Here is a 25,951-nt window from a genome sequence, read left to right as displayed (position 1 = left end):
CCCTTCAATAGGGGAGGCAGATGGATACTTCAAGATTTTAGTCTAAGCTTAAAGTGAATTTCCCATCTTTCAAACACATCCTAGGCTTCTATTAGCACACAGATGTTAATCTATAGTTATTGACTTACAGCAACATGGTTACCATTATATGGTATTAAGCTTCTCTTCTGGTTTACAACTTTTGATTTTGTGAGTTATATTATCTATTACTCATAAAGAACATAAGGATTTCCTTAGGGAAAAGACATGTTACATATATCCGTTATTCACCAGTATTCCATCCTTAGGGTGACATTTTTTTGTGTCATTGTATAGAGTTGATTTTATAAGTGAGGAAGGCCATACAACTTAAACGACTTCTCTGGTGTCTTAGACAGTAAAGCATCGGCCTCAAATGCAGGAGAGCTGGCTTTGATCCCTGGGTCAGGAAGATCCTCTGGAGAAGGAAATGGCAACCCACTCCAGTATTCTGGCATGGAGAATGCCCTGGATGGAGGAGACTGGTTGGCTACAGTCCATGGGGTCTCAAAGAGTCTGACACGACTGAGGGACTTCACTTTCACTTTTCAGGCCACACAAAGATTTTGATAAACTTTTATCATAAAGCTCCATTCTTTTCATATATTGATAGATATAAAAATTCATTGTTTTTGTTCAGTTGCTCAGTCTTGTCTGACTCTTTGTGATCCCATGGACTGCAGCACACCAGGATTCCCTGTCCTTCACCATTTCCTGGAGTTTGCCCAAACTTATATCCACTGAGTTGGTGATGCCATCCAACCATCTCATTCTCTGTCATCCCCTTCTCCTCCTAGCTTCAACCTTTTCCAGATTCAGCATCTTTTGTAATGAGTCAGCTCTTCACATCAGGTAGCCAAAGTATTAGAGCTTAAGTTTCAGCATCAGTCCTTCCAATGGATATTCAGGACTGATTTCCTTTAGGATGGATTAGTTTGATCTCCTTGCAGTCAAAGGGACTCTCAAGAGTCTTCTCCAATACCACAGTTTAAAAGCATCAATTCTTTGGGCACTCAGCCTTCTTTATGGTCCAACTCTTCACATCCATACATGACTACTGGAAAAACCTTAGCTTTGAATATATGGAGACTTGTTAGCAAAGTAATACCTCTGCTTTTTAACATGCTGTCTAGGTTGGTCATAGCTTTTCTTCAAGGACCAAGCATCTTTTACTTTCACGGTTTCAGTGACCATCTCCAGTGATTTTGGAGCCCAAGAAAAAAAGTCTGTCACTGTTTCCATCGTTTCCCCATCTATTTGCCATGAAGTGATGAGTCCGGATGCCATAATCTTCCTTTTTTGAATGTTGAGTTTTAAGCCAGCTTTTTCACTCTCTTCTTTCACTTTCATCAAGAGGCTCTTTAGTTCTCTTTGTTTTCTGCCATTAGAGTGGTATCATCTGTATATCTGAGGTTATTGATATTTCTCCTGGCAATCTTGATTCCAGCTTGTGCTTCATAGGTGCTCATTGGAAGTACTGATGCTGAGGCTGAAACTCCAATACTTTGGCCACCTCATGTGAAGAGTTAACTCATTGAAAAAGACTGATGCTGGGAGGGATTGAGGGCAGGAGGAGAAGGTGATGACAGAGGATGAGATGGCTGGATGGCATCACCAACTCGATGGACATGAGTTTGGGTAAACTCGGGGAGTTGGTGATGGACAGGGAGGCCTGGCGTGCTGCAATTCATGGGGTCGCAAAGAGTCGGACACAACTGAGTGACTGAACTGAACTGAATATACAGCCTTAACATACTACTTTCCCAATTTGGAACAAGTCCATTGTTCCATGTCTGGTTCTAACTGTTGCTTCTTTACCTGCATACAGATTTCTCAGGAGGCATGTCAGGTGGTCTGGTATTCCCATCTCTTGAAAAATTTTTCACAGTTTGTGTGATCCACACAGTCAAAGGCTTTAGCATAATCAATGAAGCAGAAGTAGATGTTTTTCTGGAATTCTCTTGCTTTTTCTATGACCCAAGGATGTTGGCAATTTGATCTCTGGTTCCTCTGCCTTTTCTAAATCCAGCTTAAACATTTGGAAGTTTTTGATTCACATTCCGTTGAAGCCTGGCTTGGACAATTTTGAGCATTACTTTGCTAATGTGTGAGATAGTGCAATTGTGTGGTAGTTTGAACATTCTTTGGTATTGTCCACTTTTGGGATTGGAATGAATGCTGACCTTTTCCAGTCCTATGGCTGCTGCTGAGTTTTCCAAAGCTGGCACATTGAGTGAAGCACTTTCACAGCATCATCTATTAGGATCTGAAATAGTTCAACTGGAATTCCATCACTTCTACTAGCTTTGTTTGTAGTGATGCTTCCTAAGACCCACTTGACTTCAGATTCCAGGTGTCTGGCTCCAGGTGAATGATCACACCATTGCGGTTATCTGGGTCATGAAGATCTTTTTTGTATAGTTCTCTGTAGTCTTGCCACCTTTTAATATCTTCTGCTTCTTTAGGTCCATATTGTTTCTGTCCTTTCTGTGCCTGTCTGGGCATGAAATGTTCCTTTGGTATCTCTAATTTATTTGAGGAGATCCCTAGTCATTCCCATTCTATTGTTTTCCTCTATTTCTTTGCATTGTTCACTAAGGAAGTCTTTCTTATCTCTCCTTGCATTCAGATGGATATATGTGTCTTTATCACCTTTGTGTTTCATTTTTCTTTCTCAGCTATTTGTAAGGCCTCCTCAGACAACGATTTTGCCTTTTTGCATTTCTTTTTATTGGGGATAGTTTTGACCACCACCACCTGTACAATGTTATGAACATAGTTCTTCAGGCACTCTGTGTATCAGATCCAATGCCTTGAATATATTTGTCACTTCCACTGTATAATCATAAGGGATTTGATTTAGTGGTTGCAAAGAGTCGGTTCGACTGAGAGACTTCACTTTCACTTTCAAATAGTCTAGTGGTTTTCCCTACTTCAATTTAAGTCTGAATTTGGCTACAAGGAGTTTATGCCTTTGAGTGTTTGAGATGTTAAATGGATAGTACAAAAACTCTCAGATAAAAGTTTGCTTTAATATTAATATTGCAGAACACCCTCTTCCAAATGTGAAAGCATTTACAATACTGTCCAGGCATGAATAAGAATGTAAAAAGCATTAATCCTAACTTCATGGTAAATTCTTTTTGTATTATGGTGTTTCTTTTATTGAACATTTCCTGCTCTTTAAGAAATAAAGTGCATATGGAAGTCTTCACAAAGAAGAATTTAATAAGTGGTTGTATTGGAATGAGAATTAAATGATAAAATCACCAACTCTTACTGAGTTTTGTTAAGAATACCTTCAAATACCCCCAATTTCTCCAGAGCTGATCTTAATATATTTATGGGTATGATCGCTATTGAATTTGAAAAATACTGTAAAGGTGTCCAGTTTCAAATATATATGTTTTCCTCATTTCTACTTTGCTGAAATTGCCATCCTTGACCAATTTATTCACACTCATTGAATGTTAGTATGGAAGAAGGGCTACACTTTTGAATTACTGTATTGGATTCCATTCTTTTCCTTTTAAAATATAAAACCTTGAAAGAGATCTATAATATTAATCTGAAAACATTTAACAATAATTTGACTACAGATATTTAGTAACTAGCATTTTTCTAGTTAACTAGAAAAAATCCAATGATAATAAAATAAGAACATTTGAATTTTTACAGGTAATAGGCAAAGGAAAAAAAAAATCTCTCAAGAAAACATTAGGGAGATTGGGGGTAGAAGTATTACTGTCTGAATAAAAAACCAAACTCTTTCACTCATCAAAATAATATTTTCAAAGGGCAAGAAATATATGGCAATATATTCTTTCTGCAGATAAAATCTATTTTAATCTAATTTACATTATTCTTTGTCTGATGCCTTTCACAGTCTATTTATCAGACAGTAAATTTTTTAAAATGTATCTGTATATGAATATATTAAGTTTGAATTACTCTTCTATGTTATATAAAGAACCTAAGTATTTTTAAATAAATATAAATATGAGTTGATATTGATATAAACATATAAAGAGAGGGGGATATTTGGGGGGGCTGTCCTCCTAATAGAAACATATTTTCAGTCAGTTAAATGCTAAACTGTTGATGCCGTTGTGAACTTATAGAGATGAGATATCATATAATTATACCTTTTTATGCATTTAATTAAACTGAGGTAGAAAACTCTGTCAAAAGGGATAGTACAAGTTATTGGGAACAATGTGTCATACTGGACATCCATTGCTATGTGTCAAATAATGTCATACTGGAAATGGTTGTAGCTCTAATTCACATAGTACCTTTTTAGGTCGTTAATGCATACTTTGAACTTTCTTATTTTATTACTGAATCAATTAAGAGTGATGAATTCTAGTTACTTTAAAATTTTGCAGTGTCATTACTATTAAGGGGAGATTTAAAAAAAAAGATTGACGATATTTCAAAGTAATAGTAAAGTTGATAAACATTTATATTTTTTCAAATAATATATATAACAAAGTTGAAAGTGTTGGACTGACTGAATTCACATACAAACATATTAAGCAAATTTAAATCCATTTGGGCTTTGCTGGACTGGCCATGTAGAGATACCCCATGTCCAAGGACAAAGGAGAAGCCCCAGCAAGATAGTAGGAGGGGTGAATTCATGTTTAGAATCAAACCCCATTCCTGCCAGAGACGCTCAGAGGGCTCAAACAAACCTTGTGTGCACCACGACCCAGGGACCCCACAGAAACTGAGACAGAACTGTTTGAGCATCTCCTGTGGAGGTGTGGGTTGGTGGTGGTCTGCCACAGGAACAGGGGCTCTGGGTGCAGCAGACTTGGGTATGCCATAAGCCCTCTTGGAGGAGGTCACCATTAACCCCACAATGGAGTTGCCAGAACTTACACCAGATTGGGAAATAGACTCTTGATGGGGAACAACAGAACCTTATTCACCAGGACCCTGGAGAAAGGAGCAGTGACCCTACAAGAGACTGTCCTGGACTAGCCCGTGGGTGCCTGGGAGTCTCCAGTGGAGGCCTGGGTCCATGGTGGCCTGCTGCAGGGTTAGGGGCACTGAGTGTAACAGTAAATACATAGGATCTTTTGAGGGAGGTCATCATTATCTTCATTACCTCCACCATAGTTTGGCCTCAGGTAAATAGAAGGGAGGGAACACACCTCCACCCATAAACAGAAAATTGGATTAAAGATTTACTGACATGACTGAGTGACTGAACTGAACTGAGCATGGCCCTGCCCATCAGAACAAGACCTAGTTTCCCCCTCAGTCAGTCTAACCCATCAGGAACCTTCCATAAGCTTATAATCCTTCTCCATCAGAGGGAAGACAGAATAAAAACAACAATCACAGAAGACTAAACAATGGAATCACATGAACCACAGTCTTGTCTAACTCAGTGAAACTATGAACCATGCCCTGTAGGGCCACCCAAGATGGACAGGTCATGGTGGAGAGTTCTGACAAAATGTGGTCCACTGGAGAAGGGAGTGGCAAACCATTTCAGTATTCTTGTCTTGAGAGCCCATGAAGAGTATGGAAAGGCAAAAAGATAGGACACTGAAAGATGAACTCCCCACGTCAGTAGGTGCCCAATATGCTACTGGAGAACAGTGGAGAAAAAATTCCAGAAAGAATGAAGAGACAGAGCCAAAGCAAAAGCAACACCCAGTTGGGGATGTGACTGGTGATGGAAACAAGGTCCAATGCTCTAAAGAGCAATATTGCATAGAAACCTGGAATGTTAGGTCCATGTATCAAGACAAATTGGAAGTGGTCAAACAGGAGACGACAAGAGTGAACATCGACATTTTAGGAATCAGAGAACTAAAATGGACTGGAATGGGTGAATTTAACTCAGATGACCATTATATTTACTACTATGGGCAAGAATCCCTTAGAAGAAATGAAGTAGACATCACAGTCAACAAAAGAGTCTGAAATGCAATACTTGGATGCAGTCTCAAAAAAGACAGTATGATCTCTGTTCATTTTCATGGCAAACCATTCAATATCACAGTAATCCAAGTCTATGCCCTGACTAATAATGCTGAAGAAGCTGAATTTGAATGGTTCTAAGAAGACCTACAAGACCTTCTGAAACTAACACCCAGATGTCTGACTAACACAAAAAAGATATCCTTTTCATTATAGGGCACTGGAATGCAGAAGTAGGAAGTCAAGAGATACCTGGAATAACAGGCAAATTTGGCCTTGGAGGACAGAATGAAGCAGGACAAAGCTAATAGAATTTTGCTAAGAGAAGGCACTGTTCATAGCAAACACCCAGTTCCAACAACACAAGAGAAGATTCTATACATGGACATCACCAAATGGTCAACAGCAAAATCAGATTGATTATATTCTTTGCAGCCAAAGATAGAGAAGCTCTATATAGCTAGTGAAAACAAGACCAGGAGCTGACTGTGGCTCAGTTCATGACCTCCTTATTGCCAAATTGAAACTTAAGTTGAAGAAAGTAGTGAAAACCACCAGATCATTCAAGTATGACCTAAATCAAATCCCTTCTGATTATACAGGGGAAGTGAGAAATAGATTTAAGGGACTAGATCTGATAGACAGAGTGCCTGATGAACTATGGATGGAGGTTCGTGACATTGTACAGGAGACAAGGATCAAGACTATCCACAAGAAAAAGGAATGCAAAAAAGCAAAATGACTATCTGAGGAGGCCTTACAAATAGCTATGAAAAGAAGAGAAGTGAAAAGCAAAGGAGAAAAGGAAAGATATACCATTTGAATGCAGAGTTCCAAAGAATAACAAGGAGATATAAGAAAGCCTTCCTCAGTGATCAGTGCAAAGAAATAGAGGAAAACAATAGAACAAGAAAGACTAGAGATCTCTTCAAGAAAATTAGAGACACCAAAAGAACATTTCATGCAAAGATGGTCTCAATAAAGGACAGAAATGGTATGGGCCTAACAGAAGCAGAAGATATTAAAAAGAGGAGGCAAGATAACACAGAAGAACTGTACAAAAAAGATTTCACAACCCAGATAATCATGACGGCGTGATCATTCATCTAGAGCCAGACATCCTGGAATGTGAAGTCAAGTGGGCCTTAGGAAGTATCACTACGAACAAAGCTGGTGGAGGTGATGGAATTCCAGTGGAGCTATTTCTAATCCTAAAAGATAATGCTGTGAAAGTGCTGCACTCAATTTGCCAGCAAATTTGGAAAACTCGGCAGTGGCCACAGGACTGGAAAAGGTCATTTCATTCCAATCCCTAAGAAGGGCAATGCCAAAGAATGATCAAACTAGTGCACAGTTGCACTCTTCTCACACACTAGTAAAGTAATGCTCAAAATTCCCCAAGTTTAAACAATGTGTGAACTGTGAACTTCCAGATGTTCAAGCTGGATTTAGAAAAGGCAGAGGAACCAGAGATCAAATTGCCAGTATCCACTGGATCATTGAAAAAGGAAGAGAGTTCCAGAAAATATCTATTTCTGCTTTATTGACTGTGTCAAAGCCTTTGACTGTGTGAATCATAACAAACTGGAAGATTCTCAAAGATATGGGAATACCAAACCACCTGACCTGCCTCTTGAGAAATCTCTATGCAGGTCAGGAAACAATAGTTAGAATTGGACGTGGAACAACAGAATGGTTCCAAATAGGAAAAAGAGTGCATCAAGGCTGTATATTGTCACCCTGCTTATTTAACTTATATGCAGTGTACATCATGAGAAACGCTGGGCTGGAAGAAGCACAAACTGGAATCAAGATTGCTGGGAGAATTATCAATAACCTCAGATATGTAGATGACACCACCCTTATGGCAGAAAGCGAAGAACTAAAGAGCCTCTTGATGAAAGTGAAAAAGGAAAGGGGAAAAGTTGGCTATTATCTCAACATTCAGAAAAGAAAGATCATGGCATCTGGTCCCTTCACCTCAGGTTAAATAGATGGAGAAACAGTGGTACAGTGGCCGACTTTATGTTTTGGGGCTCCAAAAATCACTGCAGATGGTGATTGCAGCCATGAAATTAAAAGATGCTTACTCCTTGGAGGAAACGTTATAACCAAACTAGACATCATATTAAAAAGTAGATACAGTACTTTTCCAACAAAGGTCCATCTAGTTAAGGCTACGGTTTTTCCAGTAGTCATGTATGGATGTGAGAGCTGGACTATAAAGAAAGCTGAGTGCCGAAGAATTGATTCTTTTGAACTGTGTTGTTGGAGAAGACTCTTGAGAGTCGCTGGGATTGCAGGGAGATCCAACCAGTCCATCCTAAAGGAAATCAGTCCTGAATATTCATTGGAAAGACTGATGTTGAAGTTGAAACTCCAATACTGTGACCACCTGATCTGAAGAGATGACTGATTTGAAAAGGCCCTGATGTTGGGGAAGACTGAAAGTGGGAGGAGAAGGGGACAATAGAGTATGTGATGGTTGGATGGCATCACCGACTCAATGGACAACTCCAGGAGTTGGTGATGGACAGGGAAGCCAGGTGTGCTGCAGTCCATGGGGTCACAAAGTGTTGGACATGACTGAGTGACTGAACTGACTGAACAGAAATCCATTTATAAAATTGAAAAGAGGATTAGAGAAGGTATGTATATATAATAAAATTTATCAGATAAAAGGCTTTCTGTGTCCATAAAATAATAAATAGCAACAAAATTTATTTATTTTACAAAATTCAATAGGGAAGTTTTTTTTTCAAATCATCAACACAGACGAATATTTTTTCCTGCATAGTTTTTGGGTACACATTTGTAGCAAGTGCTATGTATAAAAGCACAGAATATAGGAATACCATCTGTGTATGTCTAATTCCAGCCAAAATCTTTTCCTTTACTGTTATTGAAAGATTAGAGGATTTGATTCTGCTTCAGAGTGGCTGTTGGGACTAGTAGCTAATCCTGATGAAGATCAAATGAAAATGCTAATTTTAAACAGTTAAAAAATTCTAGTACAACATCAGAGAAATTTTACAGCATAATACGCCTCTACACTTTTTACTTTTTTAAAAAACTGGGCATACATATACTTTCCCCATGCATTTAGGATGGTGTAAAGTAAAGCAGCCAGGTTTCTTACAATTCTGTGCCAAAACTGAAGAGATTCTATAATTTAGGGGATAAGGTTAGAACTCCTCCTATTGGCTATATGCCTGCTTCATTTGCATCAAAATTGGGTTTAAATCACTTCTGAAAACTTAAAAAATTAAAAGAATGATAAACTAAGATCACCCAACACAGCCACTCATGTTAAGTATTGGAAAATTGAAGCCCGTGATATTAACAGATTAATCCTTGTGTTCATCTCCTGTAACCTCAAACACCCAAATTACAGGGGGCAACCAAGTTAAAGTTTACAAAATTACCATGGTAACTGGCAAGGATATTAAATAACAAAGATTGTTAACTGTAGATTTGTGTGCTAACATGAACATATTATAAATGATATCATTTAGGTTTTTCACAGAATTAAGATTATAAGACAACTTGTGGACCAAGCCTATAAATAGAGAAAATAAATTCTCTTCCCAAATACTTGGAACACCAGGAAAAAAAATATGCTTTGCAGAGTCACAAATCCTGCATGGACAACTAATCAATGTGTTTAGTCACCTTGAACTAACCTTAATTGTATTTAACTAATATAGATCTGTCCACCATCAGTAACCTTTGCCTACTGCCTCATATGAGTCTAAAATCTTTTCTGTTGTTTTTAAATTCTACTAGCTATAATTCTGTTCTCATTGGAGTACTCCCATATGAGCACTTTTCTGTGAAAAGTATTAAGTTGCTTCTTTGCTTTTTACTTCATAAGCTAATAACTACAAATCAATCAATGATTTCTCATAGAGCCTGTTTCACAATGCGTTATTTTTATTAATTTCTTGGAATTTTGGGGTATGTTTATTTCCCTTTCCAGATTGAGTAGTTGCTACTATTCTTTCTTCCTTCCAGCTTTATTTCATAATTCTTTTATTTTTCCTTTCTATTTTTTTATTGAAGTGTACTTGCTTTACAGAACTTTGTTGTCTTCTGTCAAACCTCAACATAAATCAGTCATATGTGTACATATATCCCCTCCCTTTTGAACCTCCCTTCTATTTCCCTCCCCATCCCAACCCTCTAGTTTGATACAAAGCCCCTGTTGGAGTTTTCTGAGCCATACAGCAAATTCCCACTGGCTATCTATTTTACATATGGTAATATAAGTTTCCATGTTACTCATTCCATACATCTCAATCTCTCCTCCTCTCTCCCCATGTCCATAAGTCTATTCTCAATGTCTGTTTCTCCATTTCTGCCCTGTAAATAAGCTGTTCAGTACCATTTTTTTAGATTCCATATATATGTGTTAGAATACAATATTTATCTTTCTCTTTCTGACTCACTTCACTCTGTATAATAGGTTCTAGGTTCATCCACCTCATCAGAACTGATTTAAATGTGTTCTTTATATGGCTGAGCAATATTCCATTCTGTATATGTACCGCAATTTCTTTACCCACTCATCTGTCGATAGACATCTAGTTTGCTTCCATGTACTAGCTATTGAAAATAGCGCTGCAGTGAACAATGGGATACATGTGTCTCTTTCAATTTTGGTTTCCTCAGGGTATGTGCCTAGGAGTGGGATTGCTGGCCCATACATTGATTTTATTCTTAGATTTTTAAGGAATCTCCATACCGTCTTCCATAGCAGCTGTATCAATTTAAATTCCCACTAACAGTGTAAGAGCGTTCCCTTTTCTCCACACCTTCTCCAGCATTTATTGTTTGTAAACTTTTTGATGATGGCCATTCTGACAGGTGCGAGGTGATATCTTATTGTAGTTTTGACTTGTATTTCTCTAATGATGAGTGATTTTAAGCATCTTTTCATGTGTTTGTTAGCCATCTGAATGTCTTCTAAACATTTACCTAAACAGATAAATGTCTGTTTAGGTCTTTTTCCCACCTTTTGATTGGGCTGTTTGTTTTTCTAGCATCAAGTTGTATGAGCTGCTTGTGTATTTTGGAAATTAATCCTTGGTCAGTCATTTCATTTGCTATTATTTTCACCCATTCTGAGGGTTGTCTTTTCACCTTGCTTATAGTTTCCTTTGATGTGCAAAAGCTTTTAAGTTTAATTAGGTCCCACTTGTTTACTTTTGTTTTTATTTCTATTATTCTAGGAGGTGGGTGATAGAGGATCTTGCTTTGATCTATGTCATTGAGTGCTCTGCCTATGCTTTCCTCTAAGAGTTTCATAATTTCTGGTCTTACATTTAGGTCTTTAATCCACTTTGAGTTTATGTTTATGTATGGTGTTAGGAAGTGTTCTAATTTCATTCTTTTACATGTAGTTTTCCAGTTTTCCCAGCACCATTTATTGAAGAGGCTGTCTTTGCCCCATTGTATATTCTTGCCTCCTTTGTCAAAAATAAGCTACCCGTAGGTACACGGTGTTTTTTTTTTTTTTTTTTTCTGGGATTTCTATCTTGTTCTATTGGTCTATATTTCTTTTTTGTGTGTGTGTTTTTTTTTGTTTGTTTGTTTTTGGTGCCAGTAACATACAGTCTTGATGATTGTAGCTTTGTAGTATAATCTGAAGTCAGGAAGGTTAATTCCTCCAGATACATTCTTCTTTCTCAAGACTTCTTTGGCTCTTTGAGGTCTTTTGTGTTTCCATATGAATTGTGAAGTTTTTGTTTTAGCTCTGTGAAAAATGTCATTGGTAGTTTGATAGGGATTGCATTGAATCTGTAGATTGAATTTGGTAGTATAGTCATTTTCACAATATTGTTTCTTCCTACCCTGGAACACGGAATATCTCTCCATTTGTTTATGTTGTCTTTGATTTCTTTCATTAATGTCTTATAGTTTTCTGTGTACAGTTCTTTTGTCTCCTTCAGTTCAGTTCAGTCACTCAGTCTTGTCCAACCCCTTGCGACCCCATGAACCAGAGCACGCCAGGCCTCCCTCTCCATCACCAACTCCCAGAGTCCACCCAAACCAATCTCCATTGAGTCGGTGATGCCATCCAACCATCTGATCCTCTGTCATCCCCTTCTCCTCCTGCCCTCAATCTTTGCCAGCATCAGGGTCTTTTCAAATGAGTCAGCTCTTCGCATGAGGTGGCCAAAGTATTGGAGTTTCAGCTTCAACATCAGTCCTTCCAATGAGAACCCAGGACTGATCTCCTTTACGATGGACTGGTTGGACCTCCTTGCAGTCCAAGGGACTCTCAAGAGGCTTCTCCAACAGCACAGTTCAAAAGCATCAATTCTTCGGCTCTCAGCTTTCTTTATAGTCCAACTCTCACATCCATACATGACCACTGGAAAAACCATAGCTTTGACTAGACAGACCTTTGTTGGCAAAGTAATGTCTCTGCTTTTTAATATCCTGTCTAGGTTGCTCATAACTTGGCTTCTAAGGAGTAAGCGTCTTTTAATTTCATGCCTGCAATCACCATCTGCAGTGATTTTGGAGCCCAGAAAAGTTTATTCCTAGATATTTAATTCTTTTTTTTTTTTTTTTTTGCAATGGTGAATGGGATATATTCCTTAATTTCTCTTTCTGATTTTTCATTGTTAGTATATAGAAATGCAAGTGATTTCTGTGTATCGACTTTGTATCCTGCAACTTTGGTAAATTCACTGTTTAGTTCTATTAATTTTCTGATACTATCTTCAGGGTTTTGTATGTAGAGTATCATGCTATCTGCAAATAGTGAGAGCTTTACTTCTTTTCTGATCTGGATTCCTTTTATTTTCTTTTCATCTCTGATTGCTGTAGCTAGTACTTTCAGAACAAAATTGAATATAAAAAATAGTGGGGAAAGTGGCACCCTTATCTGGGGGAATGCTTTCAGTTTTTCACCATTGAGAATAATGTTTGCTGTAGGCTTATCATATATGGTCTTTATTATGTTGAGGTAGATTACTTCTATGCCCATTTTTTAAAGACTTTAATTATAAATGGGTACTGAATTTTGTCAAAGGGTTTTTATGCATCTATTGAGATGATCATATGGTTTTTATCTTTTAATTTGTTAATATGATGATATATCACATTGATTTACTTGCATATATTGAAGAATCCTTGCATTCCTGGAATAAACCCAACTTGACCATGGTGTATGACCTTTTTGATGTTTTGCTGAATTCTCTTCACTAAAATTTTGTTAAGGATTTTTGTATCTATGTTCATCAGTGATACTGGGCTGTAGTTTTCTTTTTTTGTGTTGTCTTTGGCTTTGGTATCAGGGTGATGGTGGGCTTGTAGAATGAGTTTGGAAGTGTTCCTTCTTCTGCAACTTTTTGAAATAGTTTTAGAAGGATAGGCACTAGCTCCTCTCTAAATGTTTGGTAGAATTCTCCTGTGAAGCCATCTAGTCCTGGACATTTGTCTTTTGGGAGATGTTTTTATCACAGCTTCAACTTCAGTGCTTGTAACTGGGTTGTTCATAATTTCTATTTCTTCCTAGTTCAGTCCTGGAAGATTGAACTTTTCTAAAAATCTGTCCATTTCTTCCAGGTTATCCATTTTATTACCTTATGGTTGCTCATAATCTCATAATCCTTTGTATTTCTGCATTTTCTGTTGTAATCTCTCCTTTTTCATTTCTAATTTTGTTGATTTGATTTTTCTCTATTTTTTTTCTTGATGATTCTGGCTAGATTTTGGTCAATTTTGTTTATCTTCTCAAAGAACCAGCTTTTAATTTTATTAATCTTTATTATTGTTTCTTTCATTTCTTTTTCATTCATTTCTGCTTGGATCTTTATGATTTCTTTCCTTCTAATAATTTTGGTTTTGGTTGTTGTTGTTCTTTTTCCAGTTGCTTTAGGTATAAAGTTAGGTTGTCTATTTGCTATTTTTCTTGTCTCTTGAGGTAGGATTGTTTTGCTATAAACTTCCCTCTTAGGACTGCTTTTGCTGCATCCCATAGGTTTTGAGTTGTGTTTTCATTGCCACTTGTTTCTAGAAATTTTTTTTATTTCCCTTTTGATTTTTTTCAGTAACCTGTTGGTTATTTAGAAACGTGTTGTTTAATCAACATGTGTTTGTGTTTCTTACAGTTTTTTTTTTTCTTGTAATTGATATCTAGTCTCATAGTGTTGTGGTCAGAGAAGGTGCTTGATATGATTTCAATCTTCTCAAATTTACTGAGGTTTGATTTGTGACCCAAGATGTGGTCTATCCTGGAGAATGGTCCATGTGCACTTGAGAAGAAGGTGTATTCTTCTGCATTTGGATAGAATGTACTATTATTCTGTTACTGTCAGTTTTTCCTTTTCTGTCTGTTAATATCTGTCTTATGTATTGAGATGCTCCTCTGTTGGATGCATAGATATTTACAATTGTTATGTCTTCCTCTTGGATTGATCCCTTGATCATTATGTAGTGTCCTTCCTTATCTCTTGTTATCTTTTTTCGTTTAAGGTCTATTTTGTCTGATATGAGAATTGCTACTCCAGCTTTCTTTTGCTTCCCATTTGCATGGAATATATTTTTCCATCCTCTCACTTTCAGTCTATATGTGTCTTGAAGTCTGAAGTGGGTTTCTTATAGACAGTATATATATGGGTCTTGTTTTGTATCCATCTAGCCAGTCTGTGTCTTTTGGTTCTAGCATTTAATCCATTTACACTTAAAGTAATTATTGATACATATGTTCTTAATGCCATTTTCTTAATTGTTTGGGGTTGATTTTGTAGATCTTTTTCCTTCTGTTGTATTTCTTAACTATATAAGTCCCTTTAACATTTGTTCTTATGCTAGTTTGGTGGTACTGAATTCTAACTTTTGCTTGTCTGAAAAGCTTTTTATTTCTCGATCAATTTTGAATGAGATCTTTGCTGGGTACATTAATCTTGCTTGTAGATTTTTCCCTTTCAGTACTTTAAATATATCCTGCCATTCCCTTCTGGACTGCAGAGTTTCTGCTGAAAGATCAGCTGTTAAGCCTATGGGGTTTCCCTTGTATGTTACTTGTTGCTTCTCCCTTGTTACTTTTAATATTCTTTCTTTCTGTTTAGTCTTTGGTAGTTTGATTAGTATGTGTCTTGGCATGTTTCTCCTTGGGTTTATCCTGTGTGGGACTCTGTGCCTCTGGGACTTGACTATTTCCTTTTCCATGTTGAGGAAGTTTTCATCTATGATCTCTTCAAAAATTTTATCATACCCTTTCTTTTTCTCTTCTTCTTCAGGGACCCCTATAATTCAAATGTTGGTCTGTTTGATATTGTCCCAGAGGTCTCTGAAGTTATCCTCAAGTCTTTTCATTCTTTTTACTTTATTCTGCTCTTCAGAAGTTATTTCTACCATTTTATGTTCCAGCTCCCTGATTTGTTCTTCTGCCTCAGATATTCTTCTATTGATTCCTTTTAGATTATTTTTAATTTCAGTAATTGTGTTGTTTGTCTCTGTATGTTTATTCTTTAATTCTTTTAGGTCTTTGTTAATAGATTCTTTCTTGCATTTTCTCCATTTTGTTTTCAAGGAAAATGTTCTCTCATTTTGTTTTTGATCATCTTTACTATTGTTATTCGGATTTCTTTTTCAGGTAGTTTGCCTATTTCCTCTTCATTTATTTGGACTTCTGTGTTTCTAGTTTGCTCCTTCATTTGTGTAGTATTTCTCTGACTTTTCATTTTTTTTAACTTATTGTGTTTGAGGTCTCCTTTTCCCAGGCTTCAAGGCTGAATTCTTTCTTTCTTTTGGTTTCTGCCCTCCTAAGGTTGGTCCACTGGTCTGTGTAAGCTTCTTACAGGGTGAGATTTGTGCTGAGATTTTGTTTGTTTGCTTTTCCTCTCATGGGCAAGGCTGAATGAGGTAGTAATCCTGTTTGCTGATGATTGGGTTTGTATTTTTGCTTTGTTTGTTTTTTAAATGAGGCGTCCTGCACAGAGTACTACTTGTGATTGGGTGATGCTGGGTAGGGTATTCAAGTGGTTTCCTTTGAGTGAGTTCTCACTATTTGATACTTCCTAGTGTTAGTTTTCTGGTAGTCTAGGGTCTTGGAGTCAGTGCCCCCACTCCAAAGGCTCAGGGCCTGATCTCACTCAATTCTACAAGGGTTGAGTTGCAATCTACTGCAGTTGACCGCCAACAGTGCACCCAGAAAGGAATCCAGGATGAAAAACTCATGAGGCACTCTGTGTCTTGGATAAGCATGTCCTTCCCTTCACTCAAGGAGCATAAGAGAGATTTCCATCTGTCCCTCACTCATGGTCAATCACAATGTATCTCTGGAGGTTTTCACTTGACATTGTGCCATTAATTTTCTTTTTGTGTTACGTATGTTGGGCCACTCAAGACAGCTGTTCTTGTGCTCTCTGAGCATACACTGCCCAACCAATGCCTGCTTCACCTACACATTATACACAGGGCTGGCGTTTCTGTGTACTTACCCCAGTACTTCCTAGGTACTGTCCTCCATAATTCTTATGTAATTTATCTGTGACTCTTTCCTGATGGCTCAGACAGTAAAGAATCCACCTGCAATGCAGGAGACCTGGGTTTGATCCCTGGATTGAGGAGATTCCCTGAAGGAGGGCATGGCCACCTGCTCCAGTATTCTTGCCTGGAGAATCCCCATGGAGAGAGGAGTCTGGTGGGCTACAGTCCATGGGGTCACAGAATTGGACATGACTGAGCGATTAAGTACAGCAGAGCACTTTGCCTACATCCTACTCTTCTCTAATGTGAAAACCTTCTAATATCACTGAATTACAGTAAGCTTATGAATGCTGTCACCGAGTTTCAGGGAAACCACCATCCAAGAGATGTGAAAGTAAATAATAATGATAATAAGCTTGCATTGCATGGATTACAAATTTGAGAAGACAAACAAAATAATCTAATAATCTGCCTATAAGTTGCAGACACTGTTAAAATGTATATATATTTAATGTTTATATTTTGTAGTTTAAATCACTTGTAAGAAAAATTAAAAGTATAAAACATGCTGACATGGTCAGTATTCCCAATAATTATCACATTTCATTGTATACTTATATATACTTGGAAAATGTTTTTAAAATAACATGAAAATAAATAGAATACTATCTTTACTCTCAAAAAGGATATAGTTGAGAAACATGTTTGAGAAAACAAATATATAAGCAGCTAACTATAATAGAAAAATGGTAATTTACTTAAAATTACCTAATATGTTATGAAATAACATGAATTTTGTAATGATTACTCTTGAAAAAATTAGGGACAATGTCAAATATATACAAAGTAAATAATATAATATGATTAATCTCCATAACCCAAGCTGGTCAATTAAAACCTCTTGTCCAAACTTTTTTTTTTTTTACCAGTTTTGTTGAAATATAATTGCCATATAACATTGTATTAATATTAGAGTTCACAACATGATGAGTTGATATATGTCTATATTGTGAAATGTAAGTTTAGTTAATGTCCACTGTATCACATGATTACAATTTTTTTCTGGCAAAGAACTTTTAAGATCTACTCATTTGGCAACTTTCAAATATACAGTACTACATTGCTAATTATAGTCACTACGCTATATATTACCTTCCCAGAGTTTACTTATAACTGGAAGTTTATACCTTTTGACCCACATCACTCATATTACCCTTCCCTCATTCTTTGCCCCTGGCAACCACCAACCTGTTTTCTACTTGGTTTTTCTAGATGCCACATATAAGTGAGACAATACAATCTTTTTCTTTCTGTGTCTAACTTATTTCCCTAACCATTATGCGCTTCAGGACCATTCATGGCAGAATTTTTTCATTTGTTATGGCTGAATAGTATTTCATTGTGTGTGTGTCTGTGTGCTTCTGTGCACATTTCCTTTATCCATTCATATGTTGATAGACACAAGTTGTTTCCACATCTTGGCTACTGTAAATAGTTGTGCAATGAACATGGAGAGTGCAGATATATCTTTGAGTTAGTGAGTTTATTTCCTTTAGATAGATAACCAGGACAGAATTACTAAAACATATGTTAGTTACACCTGCAATACAAGATACACCAGTTCAATTCCTGGGTTGGGAAGTTTCCCTGAGAAGGGATAGGCTATACACTTCAGTATTCTTGGGCTTTCCTGATGGCACAGACTGTAAAGAATCCACCTGCAGTGTGGGAGACCTCGGTTTGATCCCTGAGTTGGGAATATCCCCTGAAGGAGGGCATGGCAACCCACTCAAGTATTCTTGCCTGGAGAATTCCACAGACAGAAGAGCCTGGCAGGCTACCATCCATAGGGTCAGGCATGACTGAGCGACTTTCACTTTCCTTTTCACTATGGTAGTACTATTTTTAGTTTTTAAGGAATCTCCTTCCTGTGTTCCGTAGTAGCTTCATTGATTTACATTCTCAGCCAGAGTGTACCAGGTATCCCTTTTCTCTACATTCTTGCCAATTTTTCATTTGCTGTCATTTGACAATAGCCATTCTGAAGGTGTGAGGTGATCACTCATTGTGGTATTTATTTGCATTTGTGTGATGATCAGCAATGATCAGTGATGCTGAGTACATGTTAATAGACCTGTTTGGCTACTCATATGCCTCTATGGGGAAAAAAAAAGTCTTTCCAGATCCTCTGCCCATATTTTAATCAGATTATGCTGGGGTCCAGCCCCAGTGGATCCAGGGTGATTTGAAGGTGGGGACAGAGTTGGTGTCCTTGGAAAAATACATATTTAATTACAGATATATAGAGAGATTAGAAACGGATAGTGTAATAGGAAAATTAGTAGAGAAAAAGAGGCTGAATAACTTGGTTTACATGGAATAGCATCCATGCTCCAGATGGGAATTCAGCCAGAAAAACGGGGAGCAAGAAAGAAACGACATAGGGGAATCAGTCTTTCCAGACACTGATCCAAGTTCTTTATTTTTGGGTTTGCTTATATACTTTTTGTTACACATAAGGATGAATACAGAGTCACGTGGGGGTCAGCAGTCCTGACCTTTATCAAAATCAGGTGCTTCACATAAAAAGGTCTTAGGGATTTTACATCATCTTCTGGCCATGAGACCTGCTGACATTTTATGAACCTTTCTTTCTGATAACCAAAAAACTTATTTCTTCCAAGAGTGTTTTTTCTTAAACCAGGCACCACCCTCCAAATAAAGTTGCATTCCTATAGGGGGAGGGTGTAGTGAGTTACAATCAAGAAAGGAATTTATTTAACCTAAGGTTAACATGATTAATCTTAAAAGTTAATACTTATTTCTCCTATATGCTTAAAGGTTAATACTTATTTCTCCTATATGTTAGTTATATTCATTATAAGGATGGGGAATATGGAGATTTAGCAGCAAACATCAGCTCAACAAATGAAAATCCTTTCACCAATGTTCCCCTTAAGATCTATTTAGTCTTAAGATAGTGATAAAGTTACATTTTTACATAGCAAGTACACAGTGATTTATAACAAAGTACAGTGATCTATTACAAAAGAGAAAATCTATTAACTCAAAAAGTCTAGTATTGCTAACCTTAAAAACTACTATATTTCCTTTTCTATATTCCAAATACATTGATATATTCCCAGGTGCCTAAGGATATGGAGGCCTGGCGGCAATCATTGACTCAACAATGAGAAAAGCCCTATGCTAATTAAGACTTTCAAAATACTCCAAAATTCTCCGTGCTGTTTATGGTTGAGAGGTAGTAAACAGTCATGTGCCTAGTGGCAAGAGTATGGATAATCCTGTCACACAAGCTAGTCTGTCAGCAGAGAGGTTTGACCTGACACACCCTTGTCCCACCCAGGGCAGGGAATTAGCAGCAATTATTGGCACAACAAATGAAAAAACCCTTCACCAATATAATTCCTAACCAACCCACTATACTGACAATTTCCCAGAAGAATTTGCCTTTAGTAAGTCTAAAACATCTCGTGCCTCTCAGGTTGGGAGGCTGTAAACAATCACATGTGGCCGGACAAACCTATACAGGCGGGCTAGACAACCTTCAGAGGAGTCTGTAAGCTGAAACACTCTTGTCATGCCCAGGAAGTTTTATTGACTTGGAGCTGCACGTTAACTCCTTCTCCGAGAGAAATAGTGATGGAGGAGAGCCCCCTGTAAAGTTAGAGGTGTAGGTGAGAGCATAAAACAGACTCTGGTTTTGGGGTAGATGCTCGGGAACAGGGGGTTTCCTGAGGCTTGGTCACACCTTTGCGTATGCCAAGCCTCCTTCCTCATGACCTTTGCCATGGGCGGAGTTCCCCATGCTGGCCCCCAGCAAGATTATCTTTTTCTATTGAGTTGTATGAATTATTTACATATTTAAGATATTAATTCTTTATCAGATATATAATTTGCAGATATTTTTTTCCCATTTCGTAGGTTGACTTTTCATTTTGTCGATGTTTTCCTTTGCTGGGCAGAAATTTTTAAGTTTCACATAGTCTCACTTGTTTATTTTTCCTTTTGTTGCCTTTGCTCTTGGTGTCCAATCCAAAAACAAGCATTGCCAAGACAAATGTCAGGGTGCCAAGCTGTTTTATTTATACTTGTAATTGTTTTTCCCCTTTCACTGATTATCTCAATACACATTCCAGAAACTAAGATAATCCATTATTAATCTTACAATCACTTTATATCAACTGACTTCAAGAAAAAGCCAAACTCTGTAAAGCTGTATAAATATGTATGCAAGGGTGTGTATACATATATTTTTTATGTAAAGGAAAAGGCTTATTTTAATGGGGAAATTGGAGTAGAACTAATGGGAAAACATTGGTAAACAGTGTAGGTTCATAGAATAAGAAGGTTAAATAGGAATGAAATTTATAGAAGAGACTTTTTGTCAGAGACACAGAATAAAATCACTGAGAAATGAATCTATATAATATGTTTAGGAAAGAACTAATAGCCTCATGGAGAAGGAAGTGGCAACCCACTCCAGTGTTCTTGCCTGGAGAATTCCAGGGATGGGGAGCCTGGTGGGCTGCCATCTACAGGGTCGCACAAGGTCAGACACGACTGAAGCGACTTAGCAGCAGTAGCAATAGCCTAAAAAGAGATGTGCCTTGAAATGCAGGACAAATTCACCTGCATAGATAACTCTGGATGCTATAATTGGAGTTTGAATTTCCTTTTATGAGAAAATAAATATAATAGTTTTTAGAAAGTTGTTAGATGCATTTAATGTGTTAGATAACGATCTTTCAAAATATACAAACTTTAGTAACACTTCATTGATTCTACAGTTGTTTACAGGATAAAGTCAAACACCTAAATGCAGCTTGATAAGAACCTTTATAGCCCAGGTTTTGAAACAAAGGCTGGGAGGTGAATCAAAAGATTATGTTACAGTCATGTTCAAATACTGGCTTCTCTAGTTTGTTATACAATTCTATGTATGTAAAATTTTTTCTTATAGCTGGGGATGGCTTTTCCCTCTTGTCAACAATCCCCTGATACAGTTTTTAGAGATAAACTTCTTTCCTTCTGAAAGCAATCAAACAGATTCAATCAATGTGGATAGCAAGAATTAATCAGAGAATTTAGATCCCAAAGTTTCATTTTACTCTTTTAAAAACCCCATTAGCTCCATTTTTATGAGCACACAGATTCCCAGGGACTGCTATGCATCGATTAACTAAAATAAGAGTGAACTTATTTTCTACCTGAATTCTCGTTTAAAACATGGTAATGAATGAATTGAGATTACCTATAATCAAGACATTAATACTGGTACCAAGAATGGAAATGATTAATATTTTCTTTTGTTTGCCTCATTTGCCACCATTGAGCATATTAAGTTCTATTTATGAACAACTTTTGTGGCATATTTTTAATTAAATTATATTTTGCTAAATGTGTCTGTCCCAAAAGATCATTAAAAAAATTTTTTTTGACAGTAAAACTACCTTGGTGATTCTCCGTAGGTGATTTCCTAAAATGCTCCATCTGTCCCAGAAATCTCAGTGTCCATTTCCCATCATATGTAACCCTCATTAAAGAACAAATAAGATAAAGATTAAAGAAGATGAGGCTCCACTGATGGTCCAGTGGTTGAGAAACTGCCTGCTTGGTCTGGGAACTAACCCACATACTACAGGATAACTAAGCCTGTGCTCCACAACTACTGAGCCCATGTTCTAAGCCACACCAAGCTCATGAATGAAGACCTCTCACAGTCAAAAATTAATTAATTAATAAAAAATTTAAAAAACAGATAAACAAAATAAGACTTGATGATGCCTAGATAAGATGTACATTGACAGAAAAATTTTAAACACTGAATTCTGTATAAATCAATAATTATGACAGATAATTAGGTCTTCACAAAAGAGTTTCAAAGGCTAAGGGTACTGACAGTGTGTGGTGAAGTCATCATTTTCCTTGCCAAAGTTATTCCTCCTTAGCCTTATAACAACAGATACTGCTATTGCTGCTGCTACTGCTAAGTCGCTTCAGTCGTGTCCAACTCTGTGCAAGCCCATAGACGGCAGCCCACCAGGCTCCTCTGTCCCTGGGATTCTCCAGGCAAGAACACTGGAGTGGGTTGCCATTTCCTTCTCCAACGCATGAAAGTGAAAAGTGAAAGTGAAGTCGCTCAGTCGTGACCGACTCTTAGCGAGCCCATGGACTGGAGCCCACCAGGCTCCTCCGTCCATGGGATTTTCCAGGCAAGAGTACCGGAGTGGGGTACCAATGCCACAACAGATAAAAGACTTTAAAATGTTCAAAAATTGGATTTTGTTTTAAATTTTAACATTTAGTTAGGTAAATATTATGATATATAAGGAAAGATAATACATTAAAGCATCAAGATTTTTATATTAAAGAACCTATGCACATTGCATGGGAAAACATACTACAAACGGAACTGCTAATATACAGAAGGCATAGATAAATATAGACATATACATTGTAATACCACTTTATATTGCTAAATGTTAAACTTTGAGGGTTAAAAGCCAATATTGTGTCTAGTAATCTGAGTTTACCTGAGATGAGATCTAGCATATCTATTTTCTTCCTGTAAATAGAAATCTTCTGTTTGGGGACCTGAGATATTTCCCGGGAGATTAACCTTACATTTATGCATCATCAAATACTGCCAGGAAGTAACAGATCAAGTAGCAACAAGGACTAAGACCCATGGTGCTTCCATTTCACTGGTGGAAATTGACAATAAATATGTAATGCATATATAAAATAAATTAAACTGTAACTTTTTAAGAGAGGACTGTGATAGAGCTCAAGTAGTGACCACTTTAGACATGATGGTCAAGGAAGACTATTCTATGGAGATTTGGTTTGGGTTGAGACTTGAATTATGAAAAGACAGTCATGCAAATGGTAAGCAAAACATAGTGTTTCAAATATAGGAAATAACAAGTGCAAAGACTTTGCATGATAAGATTTTTGTTTGCTTAAGAAAGGAGGCCAGATGCAAGTAAAAAGATGTATAGTATAAAATATGGTAACAAACATAGGCAAGAAGTGGGTTCTAGAATGTCTTTTTAGAGGGATGGTATGGGGAGGGAGGAGGGAGGGGGTTTCAGGATGGGGAACACATGTATACCTGTGGCAGATTCATGTTGAGGTACCGCAGAACCAATACAAGGTAGAGTAATTGACCTCCAATTAAAATAAATAAATTTATATTAAAAAAATAAACCATGGTAAAGTGTTCATATTTATTTTAATTTTAGTAAGAGAAGTCCAAAGTCTTGGAGGCACCGTAATTGTGTTTTAATTTATAATAGGTAAATTTATATGCAAGACTTTGTAAATCAATACCTATGCTTGGACAGAATATAACTGAAGAAATATTTAACTTATAAATAACCAAAATATTATTTTGAAGATAAAATTAAACGTGGCAAAAATATGAGGCATTCATTTTATGATCCTCATAGCTGGCTCAAAATTTTAATAAAAAACTTAAAATTTTGCAAAAATAATATGATATAATATACCAGAACTCATGTTGAATGAGATAATAAAAACTAACCAAGAAAATACAGGTAACGTGCTGTTGGTTCTAAATAGGAATATATATTAGATGTGATTTATTTTATATTGATTATTATTATCTGATTAGTAAGCTTTCATCCAATTTAGGGAAATACTAACAAGACTCATTTTTCCCAGAAATGAATTGTTAATCTGATTTAAAGGAGGCAACCAAACATTAATCTTGAATAATGCTTCAGCCTTAGAAAGTACATATTTTGAAAACTATTTTTGAAACCTTTGCTTCAAGGGGATAACCTGATTTCAATAAATAAGATTTTGTAGTATATTTAAATACTGTGGAAAAAATAGAACCTCTTTGCTTTAACATCAATGATTTATATAACTCTGGTTCTTCCTAGTAGCACTGTGGAAGCACAAATTTTCATAGTTAACATATGATCCCAAGATACAATAGATTATATTTAAGAGATTTTTTTAAAAGCTTCTAGCTTTAATTCTATATTGTAAACTTGTAAATCAGATAACAAATTTTGTCAGAAGTGTAGACACTTACATTTGTGAAGTCACTCAGTCATGTCTGACTCTTTGCAACCCCGTGGACTGTAGCCTACCAGCCTCCTCCGTCCGTGGGATTCTCCAGGCAAGAATACTAGAGTGGGTTGCCATTTCCTTCTCTAGACACTCAAATTTTTAGTTTTTTCAAGAAATCATTTTGGAGATATTAATATATTTTTAAATGCATAGGAATTATTCAATGTTTTCAATTTTGATCTGAGTCAAAAAGGAAAAATAAGCTTGAATTTTTAATTATTAAGGGAGTAGGGCATCACTGCTTATTATTACTACTGTACTTTATAGATAAAAACATTTTATAAAACAGTATTTTAAACCAACTACAGATCTTAGTATGGTAGTTGTTTCTTTTTTTCATAATGTTTTAGGGTGTTTTTCTTTAGAAATAAGAAACTTTATGGGGATGGTTTGAAATATTTTATAGACAAAATTTAGCAATTTATATTTATGCTATTATATTTTAGAAAGAAATGTCTCACCTTCAGACTTATTTTATCTTATAAAGAATATCTCAACATAATTTATCAGAAGTAATAATTTAGTGAGGTGTGAAAAGTAAGTCAAAAGCTTCACAATGAAATTATGGCACCTATGAATCAGAAGCAAATGATACAAAACAAAATGATAAAAGCTAGGAAATTGGTTTATTAATTACAACAGGCAGGCCACCATTGCCTAGCTATGCTTTGGCTTCAAATCCTAGAATATTCTTCCTTCTTCGTTTTTGTTTTTTTTTTTTTAAAGAAATTATGTATTCAATTTTAGGAATAGTTTATATGATAAATACACAAATTTTACAGCATGTGCAACAGAATCCTTGACTTAACATTAAAATAACTATTGGTTAAACTAGAAACTTTATAAGTTGTAAGGAAAATATGTATAGTGTACTGGGGTTTAATCATTTTTTGTTTTTTCAGTTAACTTTAAAAAAATATTTATTATAACAAAAATAAAAGTGGTATGTACTAAGACTACAGATTAGGTGGATTGATGCAATTATTGTTTTGACACACTGAAACTGAGGACCATACAAGAAAAACACTCTCATTGTCTTATTGATAAACTTTACTTATACAGAGTGGGACAAGTATGCAGCAGTTGAAAAGGCACATACGTTATACACAGAAAACCAAAGTTAGAGAGTGATTTTTGTTTATTAGCAATACTCATTGGAGAAGGCAATGGCAACCCACTCCAGGACTATTGTCTGGAAAATCCCATGGATGGAGGAGCCTGGTAGGCTGCGGTCCATGAGGTCACTAAGAGTGGGACAGGACTGAGTGACTTCACTTTCACTTTTCACTGTCATGCATTGGAGAAGGAAATGGCAACCCACTCCAGTGTTCTTGTCTGGAGAATCCTAGGGACGGGGGAGCCTGGTGGGCTGCCATCTATGGGGTCACACAGAGTCGGACACGACTGAAGCGACTTAGCA

General features: G+C 36.6%; 1 protein-coding gene across 3 annotated transcripts in view; it reads left to right on the top strand.

Moving 5' to 3' along the window:
* The window catches only part of LOC120860724 (CUB and sushi domain-containing protein 3), a 1,429,922-nt gene that overhangs the window by 94,456 nt on the left and 1,309,515 nt on the right, over positions 1 to 25,951 (top strand). The gene's annotated exons all lie outside the window — the stretch shown is intronic.

This window comes from Oryx dammah, unplaced genomic scaffold, assembly GCF_014754425.2.
Source record: "Oryx dammah isolate SB20612 unplaced genomic scaffold, SCBI_Odam_1.1 HiC_scaffold_11164, whole genome shotgun sequence".
Lineage (NCBI taxonomy): Eukaryota > Metazoa > Chordata > Mammalia > Artiodactyla > Bovidae > Oryx > Oryx dammah.
This window is presented reverse-complemented; position numbering and strand designations above follow the sequence as displayed.